Genomic DNA, 26,533 nt, shown 5'->3' with positions numbered 1-26,533 from the left:
TATTTTTCCAAAACTAGGCTGGATTTAAGCATCTGAGATGACCAAATACCTTGGTCATTGAATCTCACACCTAGATAATATTGTTCAAGGAGGGAGCTCTTAATGTCCAGCTTAAGTTTCATGAATTTACTTAACTGTGGGCAAAAAACAGTGATTTAGTTTTCCCTATATATGTCAATCTTGAAGTGGAGCTCCTAGCAATACTCCATGAAGGCATCTGGAAAAAGGAGCATAGGAACTATGTCATGGCCCAGCTTCGGTGGAGGTATAGATAATTGGGTACTCCCTAATTTTTGTTCACGGGGGTCAAATCTGTTGAAAGGGAGGGTCTACAAGAGAAAATATATGAATTACAGATTGACTACCCCTCTCTTATCACAGGTAAGGGTGAAGGTAACCTGTATCGATAATTCACAAGGTTAACACCTTAATGGGGAAAGTTATTGAAGCAGAATACAATTTTGCAAAATTGTAAATCTCTTTAATTATTGTTCATAAAAAACATTTTAAAAAACATTGCAAACATTTTTCTCTACTGTTCAACAATCATAACATTCGCTCAACATGCTCCTAGTATACCAACGGGGTGCTATAACTTGACAATTCTTCCAACATAACAGTTAGTGTTATTTGGTTCTACCAATTTTTTTTTCCTATGTCATGTATGCATATTCACCAGAGACAATTAATAGAGTTGTGCATCACTGAAGACATTTTGAAGACGCATTCCAGTTGGGGGAAAGTTGGTTGGTGCAATTTTACATTTGAGAAAAGCTAAGAGCAGACGCTGGGGTCCTTCGAAGTCACAAGTGAATGGAAGAATGCAGACTATTTTTGTTCTATATGAAGTTATTAAAGATTAAAATATCGCAATTTGTCAGGATGAACCTCATTTTACATGGTTAGTCCGCTTCTATATCTAGTAACAGTATTGGCTTCGCCCTTATATACAATGCTCTTGAGCCAGAGTGCATGAGCGAGTTGATCTCCACCTGTCCTGTCTTTTCATACTGTTATTAGTTTCCTCATCAATAATTCATAGATTACTCTTCCCAACCCAAGACCTAAAGTCAGGGTTGTTTTTGCAAAGTAAAACTCCCTTTTAAAAATCAGAAAGGAATTGACGCTCTTTCGACGTGTATTTCTGTTTTGTTTTCAAACAAGTCAAGCTCTGCATACTCCCGAGGAACGGATGAATCACTTGGGCACTTTCAGAGTTACTTTATAAAAGCATTTGCAATCCATTTAACTCTAGCAATTCAGCAAAGCGCGTCTTTTCTATGTCGAAGTCGGAAAACAAAAGGTGTCCTATGGGGCTAACAGGAAACATCAGTGTATGCATTGTTATGTGCCTTTTCACAGCCTTTCTGATGTGAAAATGAGCTTTTAGCTGTCTGATCTCCAGTGAAGAGGATTCCCTGTGCACGCCATGAGAATCAGTGTTGTTGGAAAGTGTATTTCTTTATATCGTCTGCGAAAATGGATGGCACTGAGGTCCTCTGGAACCTAAATATTCAATAGCGACAGAAAATTACACACATATGCGCAAGAAGATAAAGGATGTGTAAAACATTTGTCAGAAACCTTTTTGGTAAATTGCCCTGCATCGACCGAATGGACTTTTCTGTTCGACAGGTGGGATATTATGAACATCATAAGGAGCCTGAAAAATTCACCTGCCTGTGGGCCGGGCCGTATCATCAACGTTTTGCTAAAGGATAACGCCGAGCTTTGGCCAGAGACCTTATTCTACTATTCACTCAAGTAGCCACCACTGGGAAGTCTCCAACGTCATGGAAACAAGCCATGCTGGTACCAATCATTAAAAAAAACTCCTCGAGAAGATCCGGTTAGTTTAGACCTGTAGCACTAATGTATTTATATATATATATATATATATTTTTTTTTTTTTTTTTTAAGGCACATAAACATCAAGAACATTGAGTTTCAAACCGACCGCAGGACTAAGGGAAGGGAACAAAGGGAAACATTGAGAGAAAGGAATATGCAAAACATAGAAAAAAGATGGTCCTACTAGGCTTTGTAAACATTTGGAACATGCAAGTGCAGAGAGAGAGAATGGACAGGAAGGGGGTAAGTACTGGGGGATCCACAGAGGGTGAAGTGCCAGAGAGACAGTTGTAGGGCAACAGGTAAGTGAAAAAGCATTGTTGTGAGGGCAACAGGTAGGTGCCAGGCAGCGACCACTGGATGGGAGAGGGGTCCCCGGCCCAAATGATAAGTGCAGGACTGTGAGGCAGCACAGGTCATGTGGAGCTGAAAGGCAAGTGCATGGGGGATGCTGCAGGCGATCGGACAGGAGCGCCAGGACCCAGAAGGACACATGACGGCCCTGGTCACCAATCGCATTGACTGTGGGATTTAGCACAGGAGGGATAGAGGGGAGGAGGAGGACAAGAGTAATGTCTTGAGGTGCTTGTGGAACTTGAGGAGATCTGGCTCAAGATGGAGAGAAAGTGGTAGGCAGTTCCAGAGGAGGTAGCCAGCTGAGGAGAGGGAATGGCCTTCCGGTTGCTGTTTAGAGAAGTGTTTGAAAAGCAGAGAGTTGGAATCGGAGGAACAGAGGGATCTGGAAGGAGAGTATTTGGTGAGAGCAAGTTGCAGATAGCATGATCCCCGGTCCCAGACAGCCTTATGGATGTTGAAGAGGGATTTAAATTGGATCCTTGGGAGCCAGTGGAGAGATTTTAGGGCTGGAGAGATACGGTCCCTGGGCTTATGGCCAAGGATAAGTCTTGCAGCCCTATTCTTCATTAGCTGGAGGGGGCTTCTAGAAAAAGAGGATAGATTAAGGAAGAAGCTATTACAGTAGTCCAGTCTGGAGAGTACCAGAGCTCTGCAGACATTGAGCTTCTGGGGGAAAGTGAGGAAAGGGAGGTTGCCCCTCAGGTGTTGGAGTTGGAAATGCACTTTCATGTCAAGGTCCAGGATATGAGGAATGAAAGAGAGAGACAAGTCAATGATAACTCCGAGGTTTCTGATTTCAGAGGAAGGAGAGCGAGGAGGGCCCATTGAGGGTGGCCACAGTGAAGGGAAGAGAGAGGGAGTAGGAGTTCTGATAGGGAGAATCTCAATGTTTCTGGCATTGAGACAGTGTTCATTGGAAGTACACCAAGACTGGGTAGAAGACAGGTAGTCAGGAATGACAACGAAGGTAAGAATAGATGCATGGTGGAGTCTGAAGAAGAGTTGGGTGTCATCTGCATCACACTGGAAGTACGGGAAAAGTGGAGATAGGTGAGCGAGAGGAGCGAGAGAGTAATTAAAGAATCAGGGAGAAAGGATAAGGGCCTGTGGGATGCCACAGGTGGAGATAAAGGGGGTTGAGGAAAAAGAACGCAGGTTAACCTGGGAGAGATGGTGACAGTGAGGAAGGAGGTCAACCTGTCCAGTTGCCTCTCTGAGAAACCATGGGTATCGTGGAGCCATTTTATGAGGATGGAGTGGTTAAACTTATCAAAGGGAGAGACGAGATTGAGTAGAATTATGACAGCAGGTGAGTTGTTGTCAAGAAAATCAAGCTTCAAAAATAAACACATCTCAAAAATACTAGCAACCTGATGCAGTGGGCAGACAACTCAAGGCTCTTTAGTCCATTGCAGACCAAACATAGAAAAGGGTACAGGTACAGTACTGAATGATCTGGCGGTGTCTGCATGTATGTCATTGGCTGGGAAAGATTCAGGGAGCCCATTATACATGTGGGCCTTAGACCTTTCCTCAGCTTTTGACAATGTAGACACATGCAGGTTATGGAACAGAACTAACTGGATGGGGTATCAACAATAGCCTGTTATGTATGTGACAGCTCCTGTACTCGAATAATACAGCCAGAGTCATGCTAAATACAGAAGGAAATATGTCAAGAAGTATAGTGATTGAGAAGGTAGTCAGATAAGATTGTTTTCTCGCCCCAACCCTATTCCACCTATATGCAGCAGGTCTTTGGGAGTTGGGCAGTGGTTGGGGCGGGTAGCCACCAAAATGCAGCAATTTACAAATCAACTGCATTGCCTATGCTGACAACCTATTCCTTCTAGACTTTACTCCGGCATGTTTACACCAAACTATGAACGGGGTAGAATCCTATTTAGGCGTGAACAGTCATAAATCTGTCAAAATCATTCTCAATTGTAGTGGATGGTAAAAGAAAAAGAAAGAGCTACGTGTGGGACATAAACAACATCAACTTTACTTAAGTGGGGTCATTAAAATATCTGGCACTGGTGATCTCCTTGCAAAGGGTGTTATCAAATCATAAAAACATGATAGAGGAGAAGAATAGATCATGTGTAACTTTAATGAAGGTAATAAAAAGTAGACTATGTGCCTTCTCCCTAGCCCCTCTGAATGAGTGTTTTCGTTTGAAGGTTTCCCATATGGTGTTGTATGATATAGAGCTGGTGAATTTTTGTCCTAGAAAATATTTACTCTTTGGAGGGTAATATTCTGAAATCAATGCCCATCAGAGTTCTGTGGTTCGAATTAGGCTTACCATCTCGGTGGGTGCAGTACACACAGAAATCAATAGTGTAGTATTTGAAATGTAATCAATCTGATACACCTACTTTCGGTTCTCTTTTAGGAGATATGTTAGTAAGTGAATCATATCCTTTATTGCGTACAGTTAAAAAGTGATGTGTACGTTTTATGAATCTGCTGGAGATTGTGGCTACTGATTCTGAACTGACCATTAAAAATAAGATCAAACGGTGGGGCAGAAAAACTGACTTGGAAGACCTAGAGAGACTGAAACTATACATACATAGAGGAATCTTTTACGTTCCCACAACTGAAAAGAGACTGTATCTATGTACGTTTCCATCTCAAGGACACAGAGGCTGGTATTTCAGATGTTGTCTCAACTGTCTGCCCACATTGGAGGCCATTGGACCAAGGCTTGGAATTCCACATGAGCTTGTGTCATCTCTCTAAGTCCGACAGGAAGGAACCATTATACAACATTGAGTTAAAGTGTCCAGAGACGGTTTATTGCAGACTTACGACGTTGGTACCTTTTGTTCACTCCACATCGTCACTCATAGCAAAGGACCTATGGATGAGACTAATAACGACTGCTAATACATTTGTTTCATTTGCATTTATCAGTCCGTTAAAGAAAATATATGCAGCTCTTCAAAGTGCGATAGATCGGGTGAGGATATACTTTACTGGACTGATGCATCATGTACTTTAAATAAGAAATATGTGTGACATTTAAAACAAATTAGAAAAGTTAACTATTATTGGTATGTTTCAAGAGGATGAGGAGTTTTTGGTGTCGGGACACGTGGTCCTCTGCGCACCTCCTGTTGGTAGTAGTAGTTACGCCTGCAGCCTGGCACGTGGTTTGTCTGGGGACCAACTCCTAGGTTCCTGGTTGATTTGATGCTTGGTGGAGTGAGAAACCTGTGTTAGTTGTGGGCGCTGGCTGGGTTTGGTAGTCCCATTTAAGACATTTGTGATAGTCTAGTAAGAGTCCAGTCCTTGGGTCATGTGGTTTGGTGATTTTGTGTGTTTATTGTTAACAGAACAACAAGGCAATACGCATTTAGTGCCAAAATTGGTGAAACAAGTAGCCAAAATTGGTGAAACAAGTAGCCGATGCGCGTTTCAACCGAAGTCTTTATCAAGGCATAGGTCATGAGGCAGCAAACTATCGCGCCCCTCCAAATATGGGAAATGGCAAGGTTACAGTTAACTTAAGTTCATTCACAAGAAGAGAGCACAATGAATCAATCTTTTTTGGACATTTTCTCAAATTTGCTGAAGCCATCGAGTGATTAAAACATGCTGCACAAAAAATGAACCTAATTTGGAAAAGCTCCATCTGATGCAAAGTGAAAATCAATTTCAAGAGTTTCTGAAACACAACAACAAACATCAGCACAAATTGCCTACCAGAGGACAAGAGCACATTTTGCCAGGTAACATGAGATGCCAGAGCAAACTGAAGCAAGGCTCACTGACCTGAGGACAAGAGCAACATCCTCCAGGGCAGATGAGACACCAGAGCAAACTGAAGCAATATTTGCTGACAAGTGGACAAGAACAACATCGTCCTGGGCACATGAGACACCACTCGATCAGGACACGGTCAAGGCTGGGTCCCCAAGCTAGAAGTGTAATAAAGATGTAAGTTCAACGTGGTATAAAGGAACACACTTATCAACTCTGAGAGTAGCACTGTGAAAAGGAGAGGCAGCTCATTCTGATATTTGTGAAATAGAACTCAAAACAAAACAAATCCCTGATACAAGGGCACAGGTAAGTATAATCAAACTTAGGGGTAGAATGAAATGCTGAAAATAGGCCTTAAAAGCTTGTGTTTGCAGACAATGGGCCTCATTACGAGTACGGCGGTAGGGGTTTAATGGCACCGGTAAGGATGCCGGTGCCGTTAACCGCCTACCGTCCCATTCTGAGGTCCCTTAGCGGGTCCCACTAAGGCCAGCTGGTTTTACCAGCCGCCCTTAGCAGGAGACGCTAAAGGACCAGGGAGCTAATAACGGGCCTGCTATTTGCGGGCCCGTTATTCGCTCCTTCCCCATTCCCATTGAGCCCTATAAGGGCTCTATAAGGGCTCTATAAGGGCTCAATGGGAATGGGGAATGGTTTTCAAAATGGGGACTTACTATGTTCTCCAAGGTTGGAATGACCTGGTAACTCCCCATTCCGACTAACAGACCCGGACATGGGATTGGAGGCAGCCATGGCGCTAATAGCACCATGGCTACCTCCAAAGTCATAATGAGGCCCAATGTGTGATAGCCTTTTGTGTTTGGAAAAAAACACTGTGGCTGGCGATTTAGTGCAGAGTCTGCGATCCAGGGCCACTGCTGAAAGAAGTATACAATGGTTGTTTTTTGTTTCGAGGTGACAGATTAGAGCTCACTGGTTCCACCAACAAATAAATAATGCATGACCATTTTCAAATTCAAAATCATTTATGAAATACGATTTTCTAACAGAGCCGAAAAGAACCACAGAAGTTTCAAAGAGCCCCATAGTACATTTTCCCTGGGAAAAGGGTTAGAGTGTCCATGATATGCAAAATCTAGCAAAAATGATAGCAGTACGTCTGTGGTTCAAGGCTCTGGCAGTGACATGGTGGTAAGCACTTCTCATGAGAACCAGGATGAAGCGACCATGTCAGTTGATTAAAGTTCTGCAGGTCGTCTCAAATGTTTCAATTGATTACCTTTGTGCTTTGGGAATCGGGGGTGGATTGTGACATCACAAATGGTAATTTAGGGCATTGTGGAAAGGTTTGTGGACCCAATTGTTGACCGCAATGTATGCATTTCTATAAGGGTCCACAGTGCGAAATCCAATCTACTTTGCATGGTGAGATTTTTTCATGTCGCACGATTATGAATGCTAATTACTTGCATTGTATAAAAGTTCTAGATTTAGGAGAGTGTTTTACAAAGCCTTTTCACACAGTTCTGTTACTGCGATCTGTTTTAATTTGCTGTTCCAGCTGCATCTGGGGTCCTGAATAAGCCTCAGCTCATTATATAATACACTAGCATTTGGGACATAGTATGGGTGTTAAGAGGCATCAATTGAGCTGTGGAGATAGTTGGAGGAAGTCAGAAGGAACAGGAGGAAGTAGGGTGGAAATTTGTACCCAAAATGAGAGAATTTAATTGGGGGGTGGGAGCAGTGAGGTACCATCATGAAGACATTGGTGACCAAAGATAGGGAAAGGCAGATGGAGGTGGAGAGCAGTAAAGAGGTGGTAAGGGGAAACATCAGAAGGAATGAGGGAGATGGACGAAGAATTGGAGGAAGAAATGGAAGAGATCACATGGGATTGCACGTGATATCAAGAGGGATGAACAGTGTATTCAGGTGGAGGTGGGAGATGATATGAAGAGAGCAGGAGGAGTGCATGTATTAGGCTTTTGAAAGTGACATCAGTAGAGAAGAGGAGGTGAGTTCAGTAGGAGGGTGGAATTGCAATTAGGGGAAAGAAGGCAATGTTTATGAGGGAGGAGATTGCAGGAGGAGATTAGTTGGAAGAGAGGTTTTTTATGGAGAGGTTTGGAGAAGATCAGCAAGAGGTTAAATAGGTGTAGATGCACCCTAAAACCGATGGAAGCATGGTAGAGGCAGAGCATTAAGGAACTGGAGTGGAGCTGATACCTAGGGGAGGGGACTTATCCTGGATCAAGGACCAGAAGCCGAGGACTGAGACTTATAGAGTAAAGAGCCAAGAAGAAAGTATGGGCTAAACTTAAACCTGTGAGACTGTGAGTTCTTGTGATTAGCTAATGCATCCCAATAAGAGACCCAGAATGTATAATTACTAAACTCAAAGCCTTGCTATTTGAACCTAAGTCAAAGCCATTCTGTTTATTATTTATTTATTTATTTATTATTTATTTGTTTTGGTCAAAAGCTGACCTTTACAACAAACAACATAAAAAGTTGTTAAGTACATTTCAAAACAACATTTTTTAAAAATGTCATTTGTCTGAGGGTATTTAGGAGGTCAATGGAAGAGCTAGTGAAGGAGAAAAAAGAAAAGAAGATCAGAGAAACAAGAGTAGTGATCATCCAGTCCGTTATGATGATTTTGTTTTTAACAGCCTTGTTGCTGCCCTGTGTTCTGAACCTCCAGCCAGTTTTCTTATGGTTGAGGTCCAAAAGCCAGAGGCAGCCCGAGGCTACTTCTTTGGTGATTCTACTTCTTTTTGAGGGCAGTGCCAGGGCTCAATGAAAACTGATCGTAAATAAGTCCAGCCCTTTCCGAGGACCTGTCCTACTGCTATTTTAAGGGCTGTATTATAACCTGAAATTAACAAGTTCCAAATGTTTTCAGAGAGCAACCAGTCCTCTTTGTCCACAAATCTGGCAAAATATGCTACTCTTAAATCCCATGTGCCTTTGCAGTACTGCAGTAAATGACTCAAGTTTTGGTTTGCAGGGTTTGCACAAATGTTACACAACTTTATTGCATTTTGTTTTTGTCCTCTGATGTTCAACATTTCTCCTGTGTGGATAATATTTAGGCAGACCCTTAAAACAGTGTTTCTTGATTCCCAGTCTGGACTCTTCCTTAGATAGTTTGGTAATTTTACCCAGTTTCTTGTCCACCACTAAGAAGCTTTTACAGGGTTTAATTTGGTGGTTTTTTTCAAGAGTTCTGATCCAGTCCCTAGTTTTTTGCTTTCAAAGGGTTTGTGATGAGGGCTTCGATGGTAGTATGTGCTTCAATCAGAGCTCTTGTGACCTTTTGTTCCAGGTGCTCTAGAATCTTCGATTTATGAGAACGTAGATGTAGATTAATGTCTTCATATAACAAGTTTTTTTGAGGTTCTACTACTAGCCTGAATGGGGAAAGTAGCTTCCAGTTTACTAATGACTCGAGATTTGAGACCTAATTCGAACCTAAGGGATGACATTGGGAGGCATAGCGGCAGGCCTAGGACCTCGTCCAGATGTGGCCTTCCACTTTTTGCCAGTCCTGATCCCAAAGTTCTGGTTTAGTCTCCAGGCCGTACAAAATTATTGGGACTATTTTTGCAACATAGAATTTCAGTACAGGTGTGATAGAAAATTTGCAGAGTTTGTGGAAGATTGTCTTCATCTATGTCACTGATTTCTCAATTTTCAATCTTATTTCCTGTTCTGATTTGCCAATTGATGGGGAGGCATGGACTGTAATGCAGAGCTATACTGCTTCTTCTACTCTTGGAATAGCTTTGCCTTCTAAAAACCAACCTGAAAAGTTTATGAGTTTATTCAGATGTTTAAACACTATGATCTTTGACTTCTTAGGGTTGATTAGGAGGCCATTCAGGAGATGTTGCAACCCCACTGCAGTCCTGTCGATCAAGACGATATCATCGGCGTATGCAAGCCAGTGTACCTTGGTTGTATTATTGGCTGGATTCGCCATTACCCAGGACTGCAAAAAAGGTCCTAAGTGTGCCAAATAAAGATTGAAGAAAAAGGGTGCACCCAGGCAACCTTGTCTGACCCCTTTCTCAACATTGATCGGATCAGTGAGATGACCAGCTTCGTCTAGCCGAACCATTAGTGAAGTATCTTTATGTAGTTCTATAAGCATGGACAGCCGGCCACTTGGTGCACCCCAATCCTGCATCTATCCCACAGTTGTTCTCTTATCACAAAATCAAAGGCTCTGTAAAGGTCTATCCATGCTCCATAGATGGGCCCCTCTCCCACATCTTTGGAGTATTCCGTCAGTAAGTGGAAGTATATTTGTTTTCTTAGCCCAACCATCCAATTCCTTCATTAGGATCCTCATAAAAATGTTGCTTTCAATGTCAAGGAAGGCGATAGGTCTGTAGTTCTCCGGTAATGACCGATCACCCCCCTTGTAGAATGGAATTATGATTGCTTGTTTCCATGATGAAGGGAAGGTGCGCCTTACCAAGATCTCTTTAAATGGTAAATTTGCCCAGGTCTTCGGGTTGTATTTTAGGACCTGGTAAGTTAAGCCGTTTGGGCCAGTGGCCTTAGAAGATGACGCTTTTGTTATTTGGTCCTCTACTAACTGTATATCAAAACCCAGTTCCCATTTAGCAGTTTCCAACTTTCTGCAATGAGAGTCCAAATTGTTTTTAAAGTTTTTGGTAAGAAACGCTATCCAGCTTTTTTTTCTGATACCAGATTACACTGGTTATTGCTATTGTTTTTTTTGTCCAATGTGTGGATAATGGACCAGAAATTTCTGATATTGTCCCTACAAATAGCCTCCAACATCTGCTCATTATCTTGTTGCTGATGTATAATTCTTCTTGAGAGGGACCATTGCTTATACGCCCTTGTCAGTTTTTGTAGTTCTACTTGTAGTCTGGTCGGATCAATGTTGAGTTTTCTCAAAAGTCTTCTTTCCCTACTGTATATTTTTTTTCGGGCCCACGTTTCTTCATCAAACGAATGATGATGATGCTGAATAGTTTTCCATAGCCCACCTGAGCTTGGAGGCTAGACTGACCAGATAAATTTGGTAAGGTTTTCAGGATAGCAGTTGTCTTTTTGTTCTCTCGAGGTGATAGTGGTTAGGCTGGCTCTCTTGTATACTTCACCAAGGTTACTTTGCCTTTGCTTAAAGCCAGATCATTTTGGCTTGCATGATGTTAATTTCTGATATGGCTTTTTTTAGGTGGGCATGGTCACGTTCTTCCCCCCAGGTGGTTTCTGAGGTGACTTCTAAGTTTTAGAGAACCTGTTTTCATCATTATCCTTTTCTGGTTCCTTGGATATGGTAGAGAAGACTTGTAGATTCATTTTCTGCAGTTCTTTTATATTGTTTTGTATTGCTTTCCTTGCTTTTAATGATGTAAATCCCACCTTTGGGTTAGTTCTACTCGGGAATTTCACATATTGTATGTCTCCTGTCCCAAAAAGATAGAGGTTTGGAATCTTATTGAAGTAGGCCAAAATCGGTCCTCTACAGAGGGAGCTATGTAATGGAATCTTATTTGATGCTTTGAGCCACAATTTTGGGATAGCATATTCTGAGTCTTCTATTTTCTCCTGTTCCAGGGCCCATTTTTCTCATAAGGCATTTGGGCTGGGAGTTCTCTAGCCGATGTTCTCTGGGTGGACACATTATGGCCATCCTGTTTATTGTAACAGAGAATTTTCCAAGGTTGAAAAAGCCACATACCTTTTTTTATACCTTAAGAAGAAGCCACATACACTCTTGATTCAAGTGAAGTTCTGAATCTAGGAAGGGTTCAAGTTGATTCTTTATTTTGGCCTAATATTGTAACTACCCTAAGCAACATTTTACCAACCTTATTCTCTGCCCTTCTGATGTTGATCATACTCTACCTTGTGACATAAAGGTGTCCCATCAAATTCCAAGTGCACATTCAAATGTTATAGCAGTACTGAATATCCATTGCCATTTAATACTTCACAAAATGTGTGTGCAAATAGGTAATGTGACTAGAATGGTGTTGTATAGTCCTTTTTAACAACATTCTGCATTATCTGTGGATTGTAAACACTGCATGAAAGTCCTGCCTCAACAAAAAAGCCATCTTGAGTACTCTTAGAGGCTCCCCCATATGGTCATGTGACCACATACTGTAACTGGAATTTCTTTTTAAAGTACTTATTTTTTGCTACATCCTGCATTCTCTGAGGATCCTGAGCATCATCTAAATGCCCTGCCTAAAAAGTGTCTTCCTGGAAGAAGTAGAAACCATCTTGAGCACTCTGTTTAGCGCTGAGAATGCCAGGTGACATACTGCCTCCCTTGTGATTTAGTCTCTTCTGGGCATCCAGCCTGGGAGTCTGCAGCAAAAGGCAAAAGTCAGCAAAGGGTAACTCTTTTTTTGGCCAAAGTAGTACTAAAAAGTGCCTAAAGCCAGAACCCCATCAAGCTAGGACTTTGCTGAGCATGCCCTTAGCCTAACTCCTGCTTCCACATACAGGGATCCTTCAGCGCAGTGACACCCTATTCACCACAGAGATGATTTTACCTTGATGAACTATGGAGCATCCCTTTTTGGGCCTGTGAACCATTTTTGGAGGTTTGCATTACCATTCTAGCTCAACTCAGAATGCATTCCTTCTCCTTCCCAGCCAGCTATGTATGCACTCCATTCCCACACGCTCTACCACCCTCTTGGGCAGCACACTTCCTCTAATGTCTTCACTTACCTATTTCTTTTATCTTCCATGAAGTACCTGACTTCACCCATTTATGGCAGCTGTATTAAATACTCTGCTGAGAATACGTTCCTGCATGTCTCCAACTTTCTCACCACTGATCATCACTCCAAACTCACTTCTATATTCAACCTATTACACTCCCCTGCCACTCTTCTCTCCAACTCATTCTCCGGACCCTCGGTTTCGCAAATCTGCTCTTGCCTGAATTGCCCCTTACCTGCAATGTCATTCCATTAAATGGCATTTCAAGCTAGTTTTCTCTCCATGCACTGTCACCCCTCTTCAAGTTCCTTAACCAAGTCTAAAAACCTATCTATGATGTTGCTCCACAGTATCTGGCTGACTGTGCCTCTGTCTACTCTCCATCTCATTCACTTCTCTCTCTTCTGCTCTCCCTACTCGTCCAGCTCTATTGGAACCCTCTCTCCATCACAATCAAAGCCACCCAGACTGTGAAACTCTTCACAACTCAGCTTAAACTTCCCCTGCTGGTCAAATAGCGCACTCCCCTAATCTCGCCCCAATCCTTCCTACTTATCCCCACTACACCCGCCAGTGCCATGTAATTATACATATTTGTACAGTATAGTGTTATTGTAAGTAATTTCTGTCAAAATTGAGATTTCTGTTCTTCAAATAAATATAATAACATTTGGAGATAACTTACTATGAGACAGACAAATTATGATATTAAGGACAACGCTAAATACACATGATGCATAGAATTTTCACAATGCACTCAGGAAGAAATGTTCAAAATTATTAATGAGTCCAAGAGGTTATTAGCCTGTACCAACTCTCCAACCACATCACGACACCCCCCCAATACAATATCAGCCCACTTCCAAAACAAATTCTTAAAGAGTGAAGACCATCAGGACAAAAAAGACAGAATCCCAATACCTAACCATTAAACAGATGCATCACCTATTACAGCTTCTGGTAGACCCTGGCACTTTCTTCTGTAGGATATTTTGTGTAAATTTGGGGTTTGGCAGTATTTTTCGTACCGCCAAAATATGAGCGGTAGTTTGGTGGTAACCTATCATTGCATTTAGATTGGGTTTGGCCTCATATCTTTCTAGTGACCATATCTTATTATATTCTATTGGAGAATCTAGTAATATATATATATATTTGCAGTCATTTATGGTGGTATGTTATTTGCGTTATTTAGTGGTGAGCATGGTTTTCTTCCCTATATTATGACTAGAGCCTTGGACCTATGCATACAATGACACCCAACACTTTAATATAGAACGCCACCTAGAGTTTGTGGCTGGTATCACTGGCTTATCTACACCAGCGATCTATGCGCCCGTAGGCATTGCTGGCTCAAAGACCTCCAGCAAACTATATTATATTAGATTCCCTCCAACAACATGCAAGGAAGGCACACACGCACACACCTGTTTATCACTGCTTATTCTGGGTTGTTATTCTATCTGCATGGGCAAAATGACAAAGGTATTACCAAAACGAATGCATCTCCCCTGTATCCATTTATAAAGTCCCAAATGCAAAAAAGACACTGAACAATTTTTTTTTTATATTCTGATTATAGTATATGTGAATACAATTCACAGTTAACAGTTCTTTCCATGAACATTTCACCATCATCTGTAATATAAGAGAAACAAAACAGAGCAAGCAAGCCTTTTAAAACATGAGTTGTAACATTCTGAAAATGTCAAATTAAAATTCAAGGGATTTGCTTTGCTACCCTGCCTACATGACATTATGATTAAGATATCCATACGACTGCACACAGGGACCTCACCTAAAATCTGCTTAACAAGAATGTTTGTTTGAAATCCTCCCACACGACCTTGCTTCGCTCACCTCAGAAAGACAGGCCAGTCGGCACAAACCACTTCTGTAATCTTAGGTGTCTGGAATGCGCGGTGAGAAATTCTCCAGCCAGCGCTCAGTGACACCAGGAAATTCTGTCTTCAGAGCCCAGTCAACACTAATCAACTTTCTTTTTCATCCTTTGTCATCAAGAGAGTTCTCCTCCAGCCTCTTTTTACGTAGTTTCATCTGCCGCCACTTTCCTCCAATCATATTAAAAAGGATTTTTTCAACAGCACCCTTTACTTTTCTAACAATGGGATCCTTGCTCACCGAGCAACTTGGGCTGTCCCTTCTATTAGATACTTGAAAATTGTTACACGAAGACCCCTAATGATTGGCTAATTTTAGTGGCGTCAGTGATGAGTCCCCTCATGTTCTGATTGGTCCTCCCGCGAGCCCCCAAGTCTGGGACCATTGTCGTTCCCAGCTCGCGGTGTACCTGTCACTAGCAACAATGTGTAACTATGTGTTTGTGCAGACAATGTGCGGGTTTGCTCATAGGCCTGAGATCAGGCCATTCCCATCCCCCTAGGTGTCCATCTTGTCATTTTACTGTTGCAACCTGTGTCCCAGACGTGGGACCCAGGCGACTTCTCTCGTGGGTCTGGCACCTTGTCAGGTCGGCTTGGTCACGTGTGAAGAGACCGTAGCTGAAGCGGAATTCTGCACATTTAAAGTTGTATTTTGCTTCTGTGTGCTTGGCTTTGCTTACAGGTGTGACCTTGACGCCGGCTGGTAGCATACGAGTTGCAACATCGCGCCCTTGGCTATGAGCTTTTGCTGGGCTCGTTCTGCGTGATCAGCACTTGTACTCTTGCTCATACAGTGTTCATGGCGGTTCTTGCTTGCGGCCTACTTGGGCCTAGTTCATAGGTGGGGATGCATAATGCATTGTACCTATGTCACGGTTTGACATGGCCTCATAAGCAATATTATGTCTACATTATGTTATCATCACGATGCGAGAGGTGGGAGAAGGTTCAGCAAGCGTATGCGCGAGTCCTTCAGGTGTCTTGCGTTTCTGCATTACTATAAAGGGGCCTATGTGAAAAATAATAAAGATGCACGTCAGTGGGTGTATCCGTCATCTACGTCATAGCACTGAATATATTCTTCATGTAGGCTAGTGCGTGAGTGACCAGTGTGCATGATGGCATGTGTGTTCTTGGCAGTTGGCTAGGTCATTGTGGCATCTCTAACGATGTGGGTGCTCGTTGTTAATGTCTTAGTCGAGTTCATCCATGCTGCAGGTGTCGGCTTGAGTGGGACAGGCTGGTGGGCATATCCTTATGTTCTTGAACCAGGGTATTTTGTCATCTGGTAGATAAGCGAACTCATCTCTTGGTAGATGCCTGGGCCGCGATCCTCTAGGCCATGGTCACAATGAGATTGGGGGGAGCTTGTTCTCCCATTCTCCCACTTCAGTCCCCCCTCTGGTCGACTTGTCGACCACAAACATATCCTTTTCTTTATCTCCTCTTACTCTCCATATTTTAGTTATTCCGCCCAAGTGTCCATAGTGGTTGACATGGTCTTCAAATGACCAGTACATATAAACACAGCTCCCTCCTGGTTTGCAGTATACCCATCTTCCAACATAGCTCCTCGGGTTTCTTGGGTTCTCCAACTTTACAGATGGTGGGTCCAAGTGGTTTGTGATGATCTGTTTTCGCAGTTTCTCTCTTTCCTTTATTATCACGTCGGTGTGCTGGTCATCATCAGTTGGCATCAAGGGGTGCATGCAAACCATTTCGATCATTTCGTCTGTAGTGCATGCCTTCTTGGCCTTCCAGCAGCTTATTACAATCAACACTGCTGCAGCAAATATTATGCATCCAACTATTACCTTCAGCCCGTCTGACAGCCATGATGGCATCCATGACCATAACAATGAAAAACAGCTATTATCCTTCTTCACTCCTTTACTTTCTTCAACTTTCTTTTGGAGGGCATCAGGGCCAGTTGTGATACTGCTTCAGTAAGTGTTCCATTATCTGCATCGTTAGCAGGAATAAATGTGAAGCATGATTGTCCTATTTTTGCACAAACTCCTCCTTCCATTGCTGTGAGAAGATCCAGTACATATCTGTTCTGCAGTGCTACCATTCTTACCGCTCGCAGCTGCTCTTTTATGGCGTTGAATCCGTTTACTGTTGAATTAATCGTCATCATTAGTTCTCATCGGGTGATCTGGAGCCATTTCGCATTCGCATATGCTTGTAGTCCTGGGTGTATTATTGATGAGAAGAACATTGCAGCCCTGCTGAATAATCTATGTTCTGGTGGAATGGAGGTGAGTGCTGTTTCCGACCTTCCCCACAGGTAGTTTCCTGTCAGGGTTTTCCTTGTCTTTTCATTCTTGTTAGGATGTTATTGTTGTTGTTCTCTCCCTCTTGTGATTGTACGGACCTTCTCTTCCTCTTGTTACCTTTTTCCATTTTGGGGAAATTGGCCATGTTCGCATGTTTTTGGGGCACCACTAGTGATGGTACATTGATCTGTACCATTGTGCATATACTATTCCACAACGGAGGCAAGGTGTGGTATGCCTTATCTCCGCAGGCCCAATAGTGATCCATTATTACGGCCAGTCCAGCACCCGACTCTGGTAGTTCTAACACACTTCCGCAGTTGGTGTTATATCCCACCTCCACATCTCCTTTGTGTTGGTAGCATAACTTGGGTGCGGTCAGCGGTAGTATGCTTATTGGGTCTTCATCCTTCTCCATCCATGTCACCATGGGTACATATTTGCCCCATGTCGTCCAGCATCTGTCGTTGTGTTCCTGTATTTTGGTAATATTTTCTATTGTTGCTACAAACCACTCCTATTTTCCATTCATTGTTCATGTATATCTTCCCTGTTATTGTTATCAGTGGCCTTTCCCAACATCCCTGTACACCAGGAACTTCAGTGGCGTATCAATCACATGGCAGGTATTCTAGCGTTACTTTCTTCGTTTCTCCTTTATCAGGGCCACTTGTCATTTATCTGAATGCCTCAGCGTGTAAGCTGCTCTTATGGTAGCTCAAATATGACTTGAGGAAGTTGTTTTCGTATGGGTATGTGTCCCTTGTCTCCCACTGCATCCTCACCACCGTTCCTTGGAATCGTCCTCTCGTTTGGAATAGTGCCAGATATATTATACATCGTGCTGTCTTTTCCTGTATTTCTGTGGCAACGAATGTCCTTGAAGCGCTCATGGCATATGGGATCAACGAGCACACATCACAGCTATATTGTGTTGTCTGCTTACCAATTTGGGTCATGTGCTGGTACCACATGTTGTTTGAGACGTGTGCTGAATCTGTTATGTAATTATCGCTACCTTTGTTATCGGTATGTGTGCTGCGTTTAACTCTACTTCCCTTATCCTCAGGGTTGCTAGTACCACCTGACGTCATACCTGTTGCAGCCGTGGGAGGGGGCATGTTAGTTCTGGGTGCAGCCATGATATTGATAGCATAACTTTTCTGCCATACAGAGGCAGCCAACAGACCAGTGATGACCAATACTCCTATCATTTTTATTACAAGAGCTAGTCTCACCGGCATTTTGCTCTTACCTTGCTGCAGTCCAGCAGCTTATTCTTGCGACGTTAAAGGTGCCCGCCTGCAAATCCTCAATATGCTTGTTATTATTGTTAGTTGTTGTTATTAAGCTCTCCCTATCAAGTAATCGTTCAGTGCCCAGGCGAAGAGCTGTTCCCACGCTAATCTTAGAGATCTATCTCGTAGAGCCGGTAAGTGCTTGTGAAGATGGGGAAATGATTTTTCTATGGCCAAAACAAATGCAGTGTAATATACGCATACTCTTCTTCTTTTTAGGTACTTTGGCCTTCTTATATGATATACGAATTGGTGTGATAGGGCTTCAGGGGTGTTATCATCCATGGGCAGCATCTACTCCTGGGCAGAGCACACTGTTAGTTACTTTATTTTCTAAACAGTACAATTATATACGGTACCTGCATGTGCGAGAGAAAAAATAGAGAAAGCATACAAGTGTTTTATGTGTGTGTAACATCCAAGTTTGTTATACAACGTCCTTCAATCGGTGGTGCCCTTGGAGGGAAGGGGGCTGGGGCTCGATTGGGCAGAAGTTGGCTTACTTTGTGATCTCGTGACCATGGGGTGGGCCATGGGCAAGCGTCCAATGTCTATGGCAGTGGTTGCGTCTGGGGAATCTGGGAGGTGGTCAAGTGTAGTGACACTATTGTCCTCAGCTGTGGTCGATGTATCCTTCTCTGTAGCCGACGCTGTTGATGTCGTTGTTCTTCCAAAGGCCCTATCGTTAAAGCTAGGGCGGGTCTGGAGTTTGTAGATCTTTACGTCGTGTAGGTGATTCCAGGCACACTTATTCTGCAGTTTCACCGCTCTGGGAGCCAGCTCCTCTACCAAGTGAGGTCCGGTAAAGCGTGGGCCGTTCCACTTTCTATTAAAGTTGCGAAGTAGCACATGGTCACCTTCAGCAATAGTGCATAGTCGTTCCTTTCCCAGTTCCTTTCTGGTGTTTTCTTGTTGAGAACTCTTCAACCCGCCCCGCGTGCGCTCGAGCTGTTGAGATACAAAGGCGACACTAGTAATCAAAGAAGACACATATTGATACATTTCGTCACCAAGAACAGTTGCAGTGTTTTCATAGTGCGTAAATGCTCTTGATGTTGGCATTAGAGGAAGGCGCATTTGACGTCCTGTCACCACCTCGTGGGGAGTAAGGTGGTGATCAGACCCTGGCCTATTCCTCAGCTCAAACAGAGCCAGCGGAAGGCAGTACAACCAGCTCTTTTTAGTTGTCTGCTGAATGTTTGCGATCTCTTCTTTCAATATGCCGTTCAGGTGTTCACATACACCGTTGGCCTGTGGGTGGTATGCACATGCAAATTTATGTTTAATACCCAGCAAGGATGTGATGTGTCGAAACATTTCATTAGCAAAGTGTGGGCCGTTGTCCGACCGCAGCACTTCGCAAACACCCTACCTGGGGAAGACCTCTCTCACTAAAAATGTTGCTGCTCTGAACGCATCCGTGTGTGAGCAGGGTCCGCCTCGATCCACCTGGAGAATGGACATAACACTACAATCATATACCTATGTCCTTGACATACATTGATCATATCAACGTAGACATACATTGATCATATCAACGTAGTCAATATGGAGGTGTAGGAAGGGTCCTTCGGGCCGGGGTATAGTACCTTTTATCACTTTCAGCGTGTGACCGTCCGTAAACTGTTGGCATGTGAGACAGCTGCTGATGAAATTGGTGACATGAGAATTTAACTCGGGGCAGAACCAATCTTCCCTAATTCATGCTGCAATCACTTCCTTTCCTGTATGTGTTGGATGATGGAGCTGGGCTAGGGCGGTGTTCAACAGTGCCAATGGCATGACCACTTTTCCGGTATTATTTTGACGCCACAGTGCGTCTGTTGGGGACATCGTACATCCTCTTTTTACCCATAGTTCCTGTTTTGTCATTGGTGCAGCTGCCTGTAATTCCATTATCTGTGTTGTGGGGAGATGAGTCTACCCTTCTTTCATCATCATCTGTTTTGCCATTCCCTCCCTCTCCCTCTCTCTGATTCTGGAGAGTTCCATATTTCACCAAAGTATGCCGCATGCTTGGCATGCGCATCTGCCGTTTCATTCCCTTTCGAGATATGGTCGTCTCCATTAGTGTGTGCCGGGCATTTAACCAAAGCTATCTCTTGGGGTCATTAATTACTTCAATTAATTCTGCTAGTAAGAGGGCATGTTGCACTGGGGTGATATCAGCTCTTCTAAACCCTCTTCTCTGCCATTTTATCAGCCCCTAGTGGACGGTTGATGTGACATATGCGCTATCAGAATATATGGTAACTCTTTTGTGAACAATTTCCTTCAACGCCAAAATCAGCGCAACCAATTCCGCTGCTTGAGTCGAATAATGCTGTGGTAACTGCACGCATTTCACCAGGACATACATCAAATCTTCTGCCCCAGTTCTCCTTATCCCATCACTTTGGTCTATTGTTGACGAACCATCAATGTACAAAATCTCCCCCCCTTTAAGTGCATCCTCCTCAACTTTTCTTGTGCATGAGTACGTTTCAATAGTCTGTGTGCAATCGTGAGCATAATCACCTTCCTCAATAATTTCTGCTATAAATCTGGCTGGGTTTACTGTACTGCTATGACAATTGTCAATTCAGGTCTAGATAAGATGATCTCATAACCTGACGCCCTATGTGTGGTTAGTGTGGACTTAGACTTATTCAATATTGCAAATAGTGCATGCTCCAAAAATAGTGTGGTGGGGCACCCCATTGTAATTGATGATGATTTCTCCACCGCAAATGCAGCTGCGGCGAGACCCTGTTCGCAAGGGAAATGTCCTAGCATAACAGAGTCCAAGTGACCGCTGTAGAACGCTATTGGCTTGTGTCCCATGCTGGTTTTCCGAGTCAATACTGCTTTCATTACTGCTGAGTCGCAATGTGAAAAGATGAAGAATTGCCATTCGTAATCTGGGGTGGCTCGTACAGGAGCTGTGGATATGGCGTGTTTTAACTCATCAAACGCCTCCTTCATTTCTCTTGTCCATCCCAATGTCTTGTCCCCCTTGTGTGCTTCTCTGAATGCCTCAAGTAGAGGTCCTATGTATGAGCTGTAGTCAAAAACCCATGCTCTACAGTAGTTGCATAAGCCCAGGAACTGCTGCAGTTCCCTCACCGTTTGTGGTTGTGGCGTGGTGGATATGGCTTTTGCTCTTTGTGGTGCAATCTTTCTTCCGTGCTGGGATATAAATTGACCAATGTGTAGTACCTGTTCCTGACAGTACTGTAACTTTTCCTTGTCTACCTTGTACCCTTTTTTCTACAACACTGTCAGCATTTTCACTGGGTCCTCCCTGCACCTTTCCTCAGTTGTGCTGCATATTATTATATCGTCAACATATTGCAGCACCGTACTTTCCAATTCAATGTTCCCCCAAATCCATCTGTATTACTCTGTTGAAAATTGAGGGTGACTCGCAGTACCCTTGCGGTAACCTGGTGTGTTTCCATTTTGTGTTCCTGTATGTGAAGCTTGTCAAGTCTTGTGAATATGGGTGCAGAGGTATTGAGAAAAAGGCATTTTTGAGGTCAATCACGGTGAACCGTGATGCCTCTGCCGGAATTCCACATAGTATTGTGGCTGGGTTTGCTGCTATGGGGTATTCTGCCTCTACAATGTTATTCAAGGGTCTGAGGTCCTGGATGAAACGCCAAGACCCCCCCTTTAGCCTTGCGCACTGGGTACACGGCCGTGTTACATGGTGATTCTGATGGTACCAATATGCCATTATTTATCAGGGCCGTTATGGTTTTGTACATACCCTCATCTGCCTCTTTTGATAGCGGGTATTGCTTCACTCTAGGTAGTATTGCACCCTTTTTCAGCTTTATTTTTACTCCGCCGATACTCTTTATGCAGCCCACATCATAGGGACTGGTGGTCCACAGTGATGCTGGAACCTTAGCCATAGCTTCCTCGTAGAATGGTACTGGGGTAGATGCGGGTGCCATGACCATTTTCTGTGCCACTTGCTTGTATGTCACTCTTAGCCAGATATCTACACTCATAAATACCATCTCTCCTTCTCCCCTGTCTTCTGAAAAGAGCTCTTCATCTGACACCTGGGTGAGCCTGCATCCCTCAGCCAGGGCTAACACTGCTCTCCATGCTCTCCCTTCCCTGTCTTGGGCATGTACTGCGATGTAATCTGCAGTTGCTATGATACTCTCGATGCTCACCGAAATCACCTTCCCTTCTGGTTCACTAGCTGGTGTCTCAGGCATGAACAAATATGCTGTTGGCCTACTCCAAATCTTTCCTTCTATTCCTGGCATCCATGCAAATACCATGTCTGATCAGTACTGGAACAGCTTGCCATCCACAGGCTCAGCTCGAGCTACTGTCTGGCCACAGTACGCTTGTAGTATTTGTTGTGCAGTAAGCATGTTTATCCCTGGTGTGGAGCAAATTATGCCATTCTCCGTGAAGGAGATTGTCATATTTAACCTGCGCATTATGTCCCTTCCAAATATGTTCACTGGCGACTTCCTCGAGTACAGGAGTGGGACAGACATGTCATAATCTCCCATAGATAAGGAGATGTTATCAGTAAAGGGAACCAACCCTCTAGCCCCAGAAAATCCTTGGGTGTTCATGGCCTCACCAGATTTTTAAATCTACCCTCCCTTATGCAAGACATGGGTGCCCCAGTGTCAACAAGGAATGATATTTTTTTTGTCACCTATCGTTACCTCAATGCATGGTTCGTCCGCACTATTAGGTGTTATCGACAGGATGGGACACACCAAGGATGTCTGTGGGCTGTCCTATTGTGGGTACAGTGACTGACCGTTTCCTGTGTAAGGGTTGTGTCCCAAGATAGTCACCCTCCCCAACTGTGTTTGTTGTAACTGTGTATCAATGGGGGTTAACTTATGGTCCTGTATTTGAGTGAGCTGTTGCACTGGTTGTACTTGGTGTTGTTGTGTTATTGCCACCTGTTGTTGCAGTGGTGAGTATGTCTGCAACTGTTGTTGTGTTGCTAATTGCTGCTGTGTGCTGCTCTGTTGTGTTCCCTGTGGTTGTTGGTAACCCTGCTGCTCCCTCATATGCCCTTGTGGTCCTTGCTCCCCCCCATCCTGGTGGGGAGGGTCTCATTCTACACGTACGCAACATGTGTCCTAACATTCCACAAACCGAACATACAGGTGGTTCCCTGGTCTGCCATGGGAAATTTCCTGCATTATCTTGGTACCCTGGTTGCCCATTGGGGTAGAAACTCCGAAATCCTTCCCCTTGCTGTTGTTCAGGTTGGCCATATTCCCTCCCTCTCATCATTCCTCCCCTGATGTTGTTATCATATCCATTTCCCGGTAGCGTATACCCTCCTCCTGTGGGAGCCGTGTATGGTGGGGGAGTTGGCATCTGTAGTGTGATAGGTCGGGGTGGTTGTGGTAGTGGTGCTATTTGTAGTTGTGAGGGATCCTGTGCAGCCACCACTTGCGTGGGGTTTGGTGTCATTGTTGTTGGTGTAGTTATTAGTGCTCCTTCCATGGTATACTTAGTTAGTTTTTTCTGCACTAATTTTGCCTCTTCCGTTTTCCTATCTTCTTCTTTTTGATTCATCTTTTCTTGCCACATCCTACAATGGTGTACTATTGTTAATTGTATTTCCGGCCAGGCCTTAGCTTCCATCCCCACTAGCGTCTGAAATTTTTTTTGTACTGCCTCCGAAAGCCCTTGTATTAGTATGTGGTAAAAGATTGCCGGTGTCTTGTCCCATTGCTCTCTAGTTTCCATGCGCCACTTCTCCTGAATCTCCTGGATATAATCAACAGGATCTTTGTTCTCACGCATCTTGCGTGACGTAATTGCTCCTATATCTGAGGTGTCTGGATACTGTACCCTCAGAGCTTGCCATAACGCATGCCTGCAGTTCGCAAATGGCGCCCCGTCATGTGATGTGTTTGTTATTGTGACCCCGGGGAATCCTGCCCTCTTCCAGATGTCGTCTGCCGCATCCCCTAATATTGATATTAATAGGCCCTTCACGTCCCCTACTGCTAGTTTCTGTCCTGCAGTGTGTTTTTCCATCTTGTATATCCATTTTCCCGCTCCTCCACTTAGTGATGGGAGCTTGCACTTTATATTTTCCTTATCGGCATGCTTCCCAGGGACGTATTGTGGTCTAACCCCTCCCCTCTCCAATAGTGGCATTAGATTGTGCCCCCCCCAGTTGTCCGGGGTGGAGTCCGTATACTCCCCCTCTTCCTCTGTGTCGAATAGATCATCTGCCATGTCCATATTACTGCTGCTTGTTGTAGCTTCTCCTTCATTTCTCCCCTTTCTCCTATTGCTTTCTTTATTTACTGCAGGTGTGTGTGTGTCCGTTCTTCCTGCCTGCGTCCCGGGAGGTCATTAAGCCTGCCGGCGTATGGGGTGTGTTCAGGTGTGGGTGGGCATGTTGGGCGAAATGACGTGGGTGTAACTGCATGTGTTTGCCCCACCGCCACTTCTCGTTTTTACTCTTCACTTCCCTTCACTTCACTTCTTCCTTCTTTCTGCATGCCCATGGTGATTCCCTGTTTGTGCGTGTGATGTACAATTTGTCTAAGCTTTCCCTACCGCCGCTTCTTCCTTCTCCCCCCACTCCCTCTTCTTTTTAGCTGCAGAATTCATCCAGGAGCGACAACCCCCAATCTGTCCTTTTCCCCCTAATCATCACCGTTTTTAAGTCTATTAAATCCGTTCCTTCCTGTTCTCCTTTACCTATTGCTCCCCTTTGCACTGATGTTGTGGCTACTTCTGCATCCCGATGTACATATGTTCTTACCCCAATCCCCCCTTTCCTTTCTCTTCTTTCCTCTTCCCTCTTCTCCACTATTTCACCACCTATTTCCTCTCTTTTCTCTTTCAATACCTCCATCGCCTCATTACTTACCTTCTCTAATATCCTTTCTTCCTCTCTCCTCCTTTCCCATTTCTCTCTCTCCCTTTCTAATATGCTTTCTATTACTTTACCTTCTTTGTATTTCCTGGTGCTCTCGGAGAGTATTTTCTTCTTCCATAGTTCCATTTCCTTTTCTTTCTCTTCTTCCTCTCTTTTCCTATCACGCTGTTCTGCTCGGGATACCCTTTTTGCTATTGCTTTCATTCTCTCAGCTTCCCTCTTCCTTTCTTCAGTTCGTTCCCTCATTCTCTCTAACTCATCCCTACTTTCCTTCCTTTCCCGCCTTCTGCCTCGTGCCTCTTTCTCAAGCTGTTTGATTAGTGCATTTCGCTCATTCCTTAATTCAGCCAATTGGTCCTCCAACATCTCCTCCTCTTCTTGTGACAGCTCCCCTTATATCGTGTTACTTTCCACCCCTCTTATTCCAGTGCTACCCTTGTTGTCCTTGTTCATTCTCCATTATACCTCCTTTTCTTCTCCCGTTAATGTCCCTCGCAATTTTAACAGCACCTGTGCTGCTACCCAAACGTCGTGTCCTATGTTTGGTATTGGTTCTTCGCTGTTCTTCCCTTCCCTTGCACGCACCTTTGTACAAGTTGGGCCTACCGTGCTTGTCACCTCCTCCCCCCCCCCCCCGGTAGCTACCTGTGGCTGTATATGGTGGTGGGCTGTACGTGGGGTTCAAATATCCCTCAGCTGCCGTTAGTTTTTGCCTTGCTGCTTCTCGTTGTTCCATCACAGGATATAACCCCCCCCGTCCTCCTTCCTCACTACTTTCACTAGGGGCATGTTTTCGGTCCCTTCCTTTTTTACTTCTACTTCACTTACGGTGCCAGGCTTTTCGTCCCCCTTTCTGTCTCTTCCTGTGCACTGTGCGCTACCAATCTCCTTTTCCCCCTTTCCTCCTTAATCTTCTTCCCCTCCTTCGTTTCCTCACTCCCCTTTGCTTCTGCCGTCCCTTCCACAGTGAACATCCCGGTTGGCCCTGGAACATCCTCCATAAGTTAAACACCTCCACGTGATGCGCCAACTTCTTCCCTTTGTACGTGTTATGTATGTGTGTCAGTAGTGAGTGTTGGACGTACGGGTCGAAACTGCCGTTAGGCGGCCAGGGTGTTGTCATTTTGTCTGTCCCTTGTGTCCATTCTATGCTGTGTTTGATCAGTTTTTCCCTATGGGGTGATAGTGATAGGGCGCGATGTTGCAACTCGTATGCTACCAGCATACCAAGGTCACACCTGTAAGCAAAGCCCAGCACACAGAACCAAAATACAACTTTAAATGTGCAGAATTCCGCTTCAGCTACGGTCTCTCCACACGTGACCAAGCCGACCTGACAAGGTGCCAGACCCACGAGAAAGAAGTCGCCTGGGTCCCACATCTGGGACACAGGTTGCAACAGTGAAATGACAAGATGGACATCCTCGGCGATGGGAATGGCCTGCTCTCAGGCCTATGAGCAAACCCGCATATTGTCTGCACAAACACATAGTTAAACATTGT

The 26,533-nt window shown here is 44.1% G+C and overlaps 1 long non-coding RNA gene across 1 annotated transcript in view; it reads right to left on the bottom strand.

The window, feature by feature from the left end:
* LOC138473696 (uncharacterized) overlaps window positions 1-26,533 on the bottom strand; it is a 286,646-nt gene that overhangs the window by 176,614 nt on the left and 83,499 nt on the right. Inside the window, exon 2 of the long non-coding RNA XR_011268859.1 lies at window positions 5,992-6,137. This is a non-coding gene — a long non-coding RNA (uncharacterized lncRNA). The remainder of the gene's footprint in view (window positions 1-5,991; window positions 6,138-26,533) is intronic.

This window comes from Ambystoma mexicanum, chromosome 8 (assembly GCF_040938575.1).
Source record: "Ambystoma mexicanum isolate Mex_15411 chromosome 8, UKY_AmexF1_1, whole genome shotgun sequence".
NCBI lineage: Eukaryota > Metazoa > Chordata > Amphibia > Caudata > Ambystomatidae > Ambystoma > Ambystoma mexicanum.
This window is presented reverse-complemented; position numbering and strand designations above follow the sequence as displayed.